Below are 8,441 nucleotides of genomic sequence, written 5' to 3' on the forward strand. Positions count from 1 at the left end.
TTGTAGTCTCTTTCTCTTTCTAACTCTCTCTCACTTTTCTGACTCTCTCTTTCTCACTCTCTCACTCTCCCTCCCCCTCTCTCTCTCCCTCCCCCCCTCTCTCTCACTCCCCCCCCCCCTCTCTCTCTCTCACTCTCCCCCCCCTCTCTCTCACTCCCCCCTCTCTCTCTCACTCTCCCCCCCTCTCTCTCACTCCCCCCTCTCTCTCTCACTCTCCCCCCCCTCTCTCTCACTCCCCCCTCTCTCTCTCACTCCCCCCCCCTCTCTCTCACCCCCCCCTCTCTCTCACTCTCCCCCCCTCTCTCTCTCACTCTCCCCCCCCTCTCTCACTCTCGTTGTCTCTCTTTTATTTATTCAGCACTGGGTCATATGACTTGTTCTTGGAAGGGCATTATAGTCATAAATAATTTATTACTGACTTACTTCCTGCCCATTATGGGGTTGGCATGTATGGTACCAACAAAGGACCGCCACTCCTGTCTGTTCTCGGCCAGTCTGGATGGTACCATCAATAATTCATAGGGCATGATAAATGTTTTAAGGAAAAGTAGCGAACTGTGAGAAACTGAGGCATGCAGTATTTTGGGGGGGTTTATATATATGTTGATGTATTTATCTATTTATTTATTTCATTTTTGTGTGTATTTATTTATTTATCTATTTTTGTGTGTATTTATCTATTTTTGTGTGTATTTATTTATTTTGTAATTTTTTTTGTGGTTTTCTTCTTGGGCACCAAGTACATGAATATAATTACATGTATATTCATATATGCAAGCAGCGTTTTAAATACATGTACATGTAAACGATTTGCCTTTACATCATTTGTGTGTGTGTGTTGTTTAATTTTTATTGTGTTTGGCAAGTTTTGGATGCCAAAGTGTAATCATTGTACATAACATTAGCATAACTTATGAATTACACGAAACCATAGCAAGAAAACATGGAATGGGCATACATTCGCAAGTCAACAATAGCAGAAGTAAGAATTGCACCGGTGGCATGTCACTTAACTTGTACTTGATTTGTTTATTTATTGATTGATTGATTCCTTGGCCTATCTTTATATTTGTGTGTCATTTTCCCTTTACTTTACAGTGAAAACGTATTCATTAATAATATCTTTGCCAGACTAAATTTGTGTCATAACTATGTGCCAAGACTCTGAGAGGTTTGCTGAGATTGTGTTTGATATGTGTCAAACTCAAAGTAAGAAAATATGGAAAAAAAACAAAGAAAAGCAAGTACACCAAACCAGCAGCAACTACTAACAAAGGTTACAAATAAGCAAACAAAGATCTTCAATATACTTTGGTGGCAGCCAGTCTCGCTTTGTGCAGCCAGTCTCGCTTCGTGCAGCCAGTCTCGCTTCGTGCAGCCAGTCTCGCTTCGTGCAGCCAGTCTCGCTTCGTGCAGCCAGTCTCGCTTCGTGCAGCCAGTCTCGCTTTGTGCAGCCAGTCTCGCTTCGTGCACCCAGTCTCGCTTCGCTTTGTGCAGCCAGTCTCGCTTCGTGCAGCCAGCCTCGCTTCGTGCAGCCAGTCTCGCTTCGTGCACCCAGTCTCGCTTCGTGCACCCAGTCTCGCTTCGTGCAGCCAGTCTCGCTTCGTGCAGCCAGTCTCGCTTCGTGCAGCCAGTCTCGCTTCGTGCAGCCAGTCTCGCTTCGTGCACCTTAGAGACTGGTTCCACATCACTGACTCACTTACTGTGTTTGTAGCTACAGTGGAACCCCCCTTTTAAGACCCCCCAGTGTAAGACTCCCTCCCTTTTAACTTAATTTAAGACAAAGTGTGGCCAGCATCAGTCCCTCTCCAAACAATTGACAAGTGGCTCTATCCCATCACCCCCCCCTTCCCTCCGTCGCGATATAACCTTAAACGGTTGAAAACGACGTTAAACACCAAATAAAGAAAGAAAGTCCCTCTCCGCACCAAACTCTATGGGAGCAGACAAGACCTGGAAGCCACGACGTCATTCGTCTCGCAGACTAAACTGATGGTGTGACGGCGAACGCAAGAAGAAGAAGAAGAAGACCCTGTTTTCTCAGACTTTCTGTTCTTAACTTCTGTAAAATTACCCCCATTTTAAGACTCCCTTCCTTTTTAAGACCAATTTTCTCAGATTTGTGGAGGTCTTAAAAGGGGGGTTCCACTGTATTGAGTTAAAGCCCTCACTTCTCTTTCTTATGTTTGACCTTGACCTTGTTTTAGAGGGTGTTTATTTTTCCTGTAGTTTTTGATGTGTTATCATCCGCTTGTGTTGTTCTTTTTTGTTTATGGAAGGAACACATCCACTTTCACAAAGTTTAACCTCTTTGTTTTGGACATTTCTGGGAGTCAAAGTCGTCATCTCCTTGAAATGTTTTATAGTTATTACACCAAGCTTTGGCTAATTTGACTGATCCTGTCCACATTTGAATGCATTTTGTATGATTTTAAAATGTTTTTAGTATTTTTTTCATAGGCTTTTTTTACGAGTGTGAATTTTTATTCTTTTTCCCCCCTTTTTATTTAGTGTGTGAACTTCAATTTAAAAAAAAAAAAGATTAATGGAGACTGTATTTGTAAAGAATCATGATATTTAATTTTGCACTTTGGTATGTGTCTCATAATTTCTGAGAATATATGTTGATTACGAAGGATTTTTAAAGTAAACAGTGAGTGATTTTACAAAATGAATTAGTAGAAGCTTTGCCATGAAACTGTATGTGTTTTAAAGAACAATTATTGTGTGAGTGATGTGTCTACATACTGTTTACAATTGTTTAAAGGCACACTCCATTTCAGATCTGGCCTGACTTTTAGCAGGATAAGATCATTCCTCTACTTGGTCACATACCAATCACACAGAACGCTTGCTGTTGCGAGTTGGGAGTTGTTGATGAATGTATTTCTCAGTACATGTACTAGTGGCTTTTCCCATTTTAATTCATCAAGAAGTCCACACTGTGCGCAGAGAGCACCCAGACGATTAATTCTTCAATCTTGGTGTGTGACCAAGTGGCGGGATGATGGTACAGAGAGCACCCAGATGATTAATTCTTCAATCTTGGTGTGTGACCAAGTGGCGGGATGATGGTGCAGAGAGCACCCAGATGATTCATTCTTCAATCTTGGTGTGTGACCAAGTGGCGGGATGATGGTACAGTGGAACCCCGCTTTTAAGACCTTCACAAATCTGAGAAAATCCGGTCTGAAAAAGGAGGGTGTATTAAATTGAGGGTAAATTTACAGAGCTTATGAACAGAAAAATCTGGAAAAGCAAGGTCTGAAAAAGGAGGAAGTCTTAACACTATTGTGACTAGCATTGCCACGGCGTTTACGTCCTGCCTGTCCAAGCTTGCCACCAAGAAACTTCCCAAAAATCAGTAACTGTAAAGAAATCTGTCTAGCAAGCTTGAATTAAGTCCAATCACCACCAAATTTTGTGTACTAATTCACAAATGGATGCCCAGTTCAGTCGTGCTATTTATAAGTTTGTCACGCGATTTGTTTTAGCAAAGGGGGGTGAAAGGGGGATAATTTGTGTTTTTTAACGTTTTTTTGTGTGTGTTTTATTTTCTACTGCTTTTTTGACTCACATGCGAAGCAAAAGTGAGTCTATGTACTCACCCGAGTCGTCCGTCCGTCCGTCCGTCCGTCCGTCCGTCCGTCCGGAAAACTTTAACGTTGGATATTTCTTGGACACTATTCAGTCTATCAGTACCAAATTTGGCAAGATGGTGTATGATGACAAGGCCCCAAAAAACATACATAGCATCTTGACCTTGCTTCAAGGTCAAGGTCGCAGGGGCCATAAATGTTGCCTAAAAAACAGCTATTTTTCATATTTTTCCCATTTTCTCTGAAGTTTTTGAGATTCAATACCTCACCTATATATGATATATAGGGCAAAGTAAGCCCCATCTTTTGATACCAGTTTGGTTTACCTTGCTTCAAGGTCAAGGTCACAGGAGCTCTTCAAAGTTGGATTGTATACATATTTTGAAGTGACCTTGACCCTGAACTATGGAAGATAACTGTTTCAAACTTAAAAATTATGTGGGGCACATGTTATGCTTTCATCATGAGACACATTCGGTCACACATGATCAAGGTCAAGGTCACTTTGACCCTTATGAAATGTGACCAAAATAAGGTAGTGAACCACTAAAAGTGACCATATCTCATGGTAGAAAGAGCCAATAAGCACCATTGTACTTCCTATGTCTTGAATTAACAGCTTTGTGTTGCATGACCTTGGATGACCTTGACCATGTATTTTGGTAGGAAAAATGTGTAAAGCATGTGAGTCGTATGGGCTTTGCCCTTCTTGTTTAAAAGTTATTTTTTAACAGAAAGTATTATAAATAATGTTATAACCAAACAAGGTGTAAAACCTATGAATTAGCTGAAATATTGTTAACATTGTACACAGAAATAAGGAGACAGTACAAAGAAAAAACAAGCAAATCACGCATTCACTCACAACATCCTGACTCAAATGAAACAAAACTGTAGATCTAACACTCACCAAATGATGTCTAGGTAATCCATATTGAATATAAGTCACATTTTCACAACAAAGTACCAACTGTACACCTATGAACAATTCCAAAAGGATTTGAAGGCTCCAGCCATCCATTGTTATCAGTGCTGCCACGCCCCCATAGCTCCTGCACGATTCCGAGATACATGTTCGTCTAGCAGTATCACCGCCAACCACGTGTAGTTTGCCGACTCGTACTAGCAACAACGGGACTGTTTCTTCCTCACTTTCACTGCTTGTATCGCTTTCGTGAGGCGAAAACGATACGTCTGAATCATGCTCTACGGGATCCTCTAGGTCCAACATCCGGAGAATCTCCTCCCGAGACAAGGCTCGCCTTTGATTCATTTTTTTCCCTCAAAAACGCACACAAATCAGGCGGATTTGCAAATGGCAGAAGGGAACGCCAAGTGTATCAAGGGAAACAACTCAATTTATTTGCAAGCTTCAAAAACCGGGAAGCAATCACGAGTCGTGTACCCTCTATGGCTGGTACTGAAAAATGCGCGTCCCGTCCATGGGCGTGTCAGCGCTGGTACTGATTTATCAGTGTCCCGTCGCGAAAGTGTTAAATTGGGTGGTCTTAAAAGGGGGTTCCACTGTATCGCATGTAAAAGACTGGGCTGATTTGAGGCTGTCAACTTGATTGCATACAGGAGGAGGATGGTCCAGTGGAACCTGTCCAAAACAACCACCCGAGGAACCAGCCTGGCAGCCAAAAGGGGCCCTTATTGACAAGTAGTCATTGTGGCTAGGAGAGTTATATAGGTAAGGACCTCATCAGGGTTTCTGCGGGGTGGTCCTAAGAGGCAGGTGGTTGTTATCCAGAGGTGGTGGCCAGGGCAGGTTGGACTGTACAGTGGAACCCCCCTTTTAAGACCCCCCAATTTAAGACTCTCCTCTTGTTAAGACCTTGTTTTCTCACATTTTCGGTTCAAGACCTCGGTACATGTACTTCCATTCAAAGACTGCCTCCTTGTTCAACCTGGTTTTCTCACATTTTTGGAGGTCTTAAAAGGGGGTTCCTCTGTACCATCAAAGTGAGGGGGTGAGAGCCTGAGGGAGTGGAACCATGTGATATTGGTGATCGTCTCAGGGATTACTGTTGGTGTTGATTATGCAGCCATCGGGGATGTGTGTGAGTTTGATGGCGAGCATTGTTATGTGCTCCAGCGCTGGCTTGAAAGAAAAGTGTGTAAATCGATCAGACTTGTAGGAGTGAGCTGTTACTAAAATATTGAGAGATAGGTTTGGCTTGAGAGAGCGGAATGAACGTTTTTTTTGACTCTGTGAATGAATACATTGAAATGCTGATTTTGTTTTCATCCAATTCTTACGCCTAGCTGTTAATTTGGAGAATGTGATGAGAAAATAGAAATCCCAAAGAATGTTCAAGGTGGGTTTTTATTTGTTTTTATTTGTTTGTTTGTTGCTCAGATAGCTTCACAGAGCTCCTGCTAGTTCTCAACAAGAAGACTCTGACAAAGATCACAAGTGACAAGAGCTGTGCCACATCAGTTAACTGTTACTCCAAGTTTGCCAAATCTCTGATACCAATGATCTCCCTTTAAAAGGCATTGATGGAATGGTTACAGCTCAGTCTCAGAGATTCTCAAAAGCTTTGATAGGCTTTCGTAAAATGATGCCATCAAGACATTCTTCAAGATTTACATTCTTGTTTTTGGGGTGTTTTTAGTGAAAATAATGCTTGATGCTGGGCACAGTCAGTACAGTGGTACCTGGGATGTGTGGCCCCTCTGATGAGAGGACACCTCCCTTAAAAGGACAGTCTGAGGTTCCTTTGTCTATTCTCAACCAAAATAATACCTGTCATGACAGGCCACCTGCAATGTAGGGACACTTTGCTGGTCCCAAGGCTGTCCTTTCGTGGCAGGTACCACTGTATGCATAAGACTCACTCACTCAAGACTTAACACTTTGCTGTCCTTCTAAAAACAAGGAACATTGCCATGCAAAATAAGGAACAAGGAGCTAGAGCTGGTAGGATTTTGAACAGTTTGAGATGTCTTGTAGCAGAAGACTGTACAATGGTACGTGCAATGTGTGGCCCCTCCGATCAGAGGACACCTCCCTTAAAAGGACACATTCTGAGATCCCTTTGTCTATTATCTCTACCAAAATAAACCTGTCATGACAGGCCACCTGCAATGTAGGGACACTGTTTGCCAGTCACAAGGGTGTCCTGTCATCGCAGGTATCACTGTGGTATTCTTTTTAAAAAGTGATTTTTGTCTTGGAGTCTGACTGAAGGCCGAACAAGTTATTTTACTAGGTCCTTTGTCCCGAGGCCCTGTTATTATAGAAATAGACCATTTTACTAGGTCCTATGGCCATAGGCCCTGTTATTATAGAAATAGACCATTTTTCCACCACCATTACAGAGACGTGTGCTGGACAAGCAACCTTTCTTGCTAAATTTAATATCTTGCCTTGCACTTGTCTTGGAAAGCAAGTCAATTGCTATTTGCACCTCTTCGGTGAATGCTGAAGTTCTGATTGCCTTGGGGGAAGAGTTGTTTCCCTTGCCCCACCAACGTTCTGTATTTAGTTGTTTCGTACATTTTTCCCATGCACAATAAGAATATGGCTTAGCCCTGAAAGTTTTCACAAACGCTTTGAGCGTCTTCTACTTTGGCACTTGCTAACAGTCAATACATGTAGTGAAAAATGTTTTGAATAAATTTTGGCTCTCCCGAAAATGGAATATGACAGCCTAAATGGCGGTACACCTTGAAGCCCTGGCTACAAAAAAGTAGAAATCAATTTCTATGATTGTTGCTCTTGACATCAATATTCCACCAGCTCACAATTGCCGCTCACTTGTTTTTTTTCTCAATTAGCCAAACAGTAAGCCTCTTGCAACCTCGCACATTAGTTCCTGGTGGTAATTTTCTTCAGGTGTTTTTAAAGTCATACCTTGTAACAGAAAGCACGAAATGCCTTGTACATATAACACCCTTGAGAAAAAGTGACACAGTGAAGATATGGTTTGGTGGTGGATTTGCCCTCATAGCTTTCTCCACATACAATAAATTGTGATTGATTTGTCATATCGTTTGTAATACAGTGGAACCCCCCTTTTGAGACCCCCAATTTAAGACCCTCCTTTTTAGGACCTTGTTTTCTCAGACTTTCTGTTCATAACCTCTTTAAGATTACTCCCATTTGAAGACTCCCTCCTTTTTAAGACCTGATTTTGTCATTTTTGGAGGTCTTAAAAGGGGGGTTCCACTGTACAGGATGTCGTGTGTGTATGGGTGGATGATAATTGTAATTTTTGTGTTATACTTTTGTAATACTTGATTGTTTTGTATGGCTGGGTGAGGTTTCAGTATGCTGTGTTAGGAGTTTTATTGTTAGGCTTGGTCTGATGATAAAGATGGCATGAGAACAAAATGCATTCACACATGCAACTGTTTATGGACGATGAACCTGGCAATAAACTGAAGAAAAATTATCCGGTGTGTCTGTGAGCAGAACTGTGTCGGCATAACACGATAATGAACACACTGAATGAAAATTGAGTATTTCACCCAATAGATTGATCACTGTGTTCGGGTACCAGGTATTGTAATAAACTAAACCTATATACCTACACACAACTGCACACACACACACTTGTATGTCACAAACACAGCCACCTATGCACATGCTCCATACACACACCTGTACATAACACACACCTGTTCACGACACACATACACCACACGTACCTGTACTTAACACATACACACACCTGTATATACTAACACACCTGTACATAACACACGACATACACCACACACACATCAGTTTACATCACACACCTTTACATCATTTATACACACACACACCTTTACAACTCATATATATATATACACACACACACACACACCTCTGCACATCACTAACATAAA

General features: G+C 41.8%; 1 long non-coding RNA gene across 1 annotated transcript; it reads left to right on the forward strand.

Moving 5' to 3' along the window:
- The first annotated feature begins 322 nt into the window (after positions 1-322).
- LOC138980537 (uncharacterized) lies at positions 323-8,002 on the forward strand. Its single transcript, XR_011460369.1, has 2 exons — positions 323-6,817; positions 6,867-8,002. It is a non-coding gene; the product is annotated as an uncharacterized lncRNA (long non-coding RNA).
- The last annotated feature ends 439 nt before the right edge of the window (positions 8,003-8,441 follow it).

This window comes from Littorina saxatilis, linkage group LG11 (assembly GCF_037325665.1).
Source record: "Littorina saxatilis isolate snail1 linkage group LG11, US_GU_Lsax_2.0, whole genome shotgun sequence".
NCBI lineage: Eukaryota > Metazoa > Mollusca > Gastropoda > Littorinimorpha > Littorinidae > Littorina > Littorina saxatilis.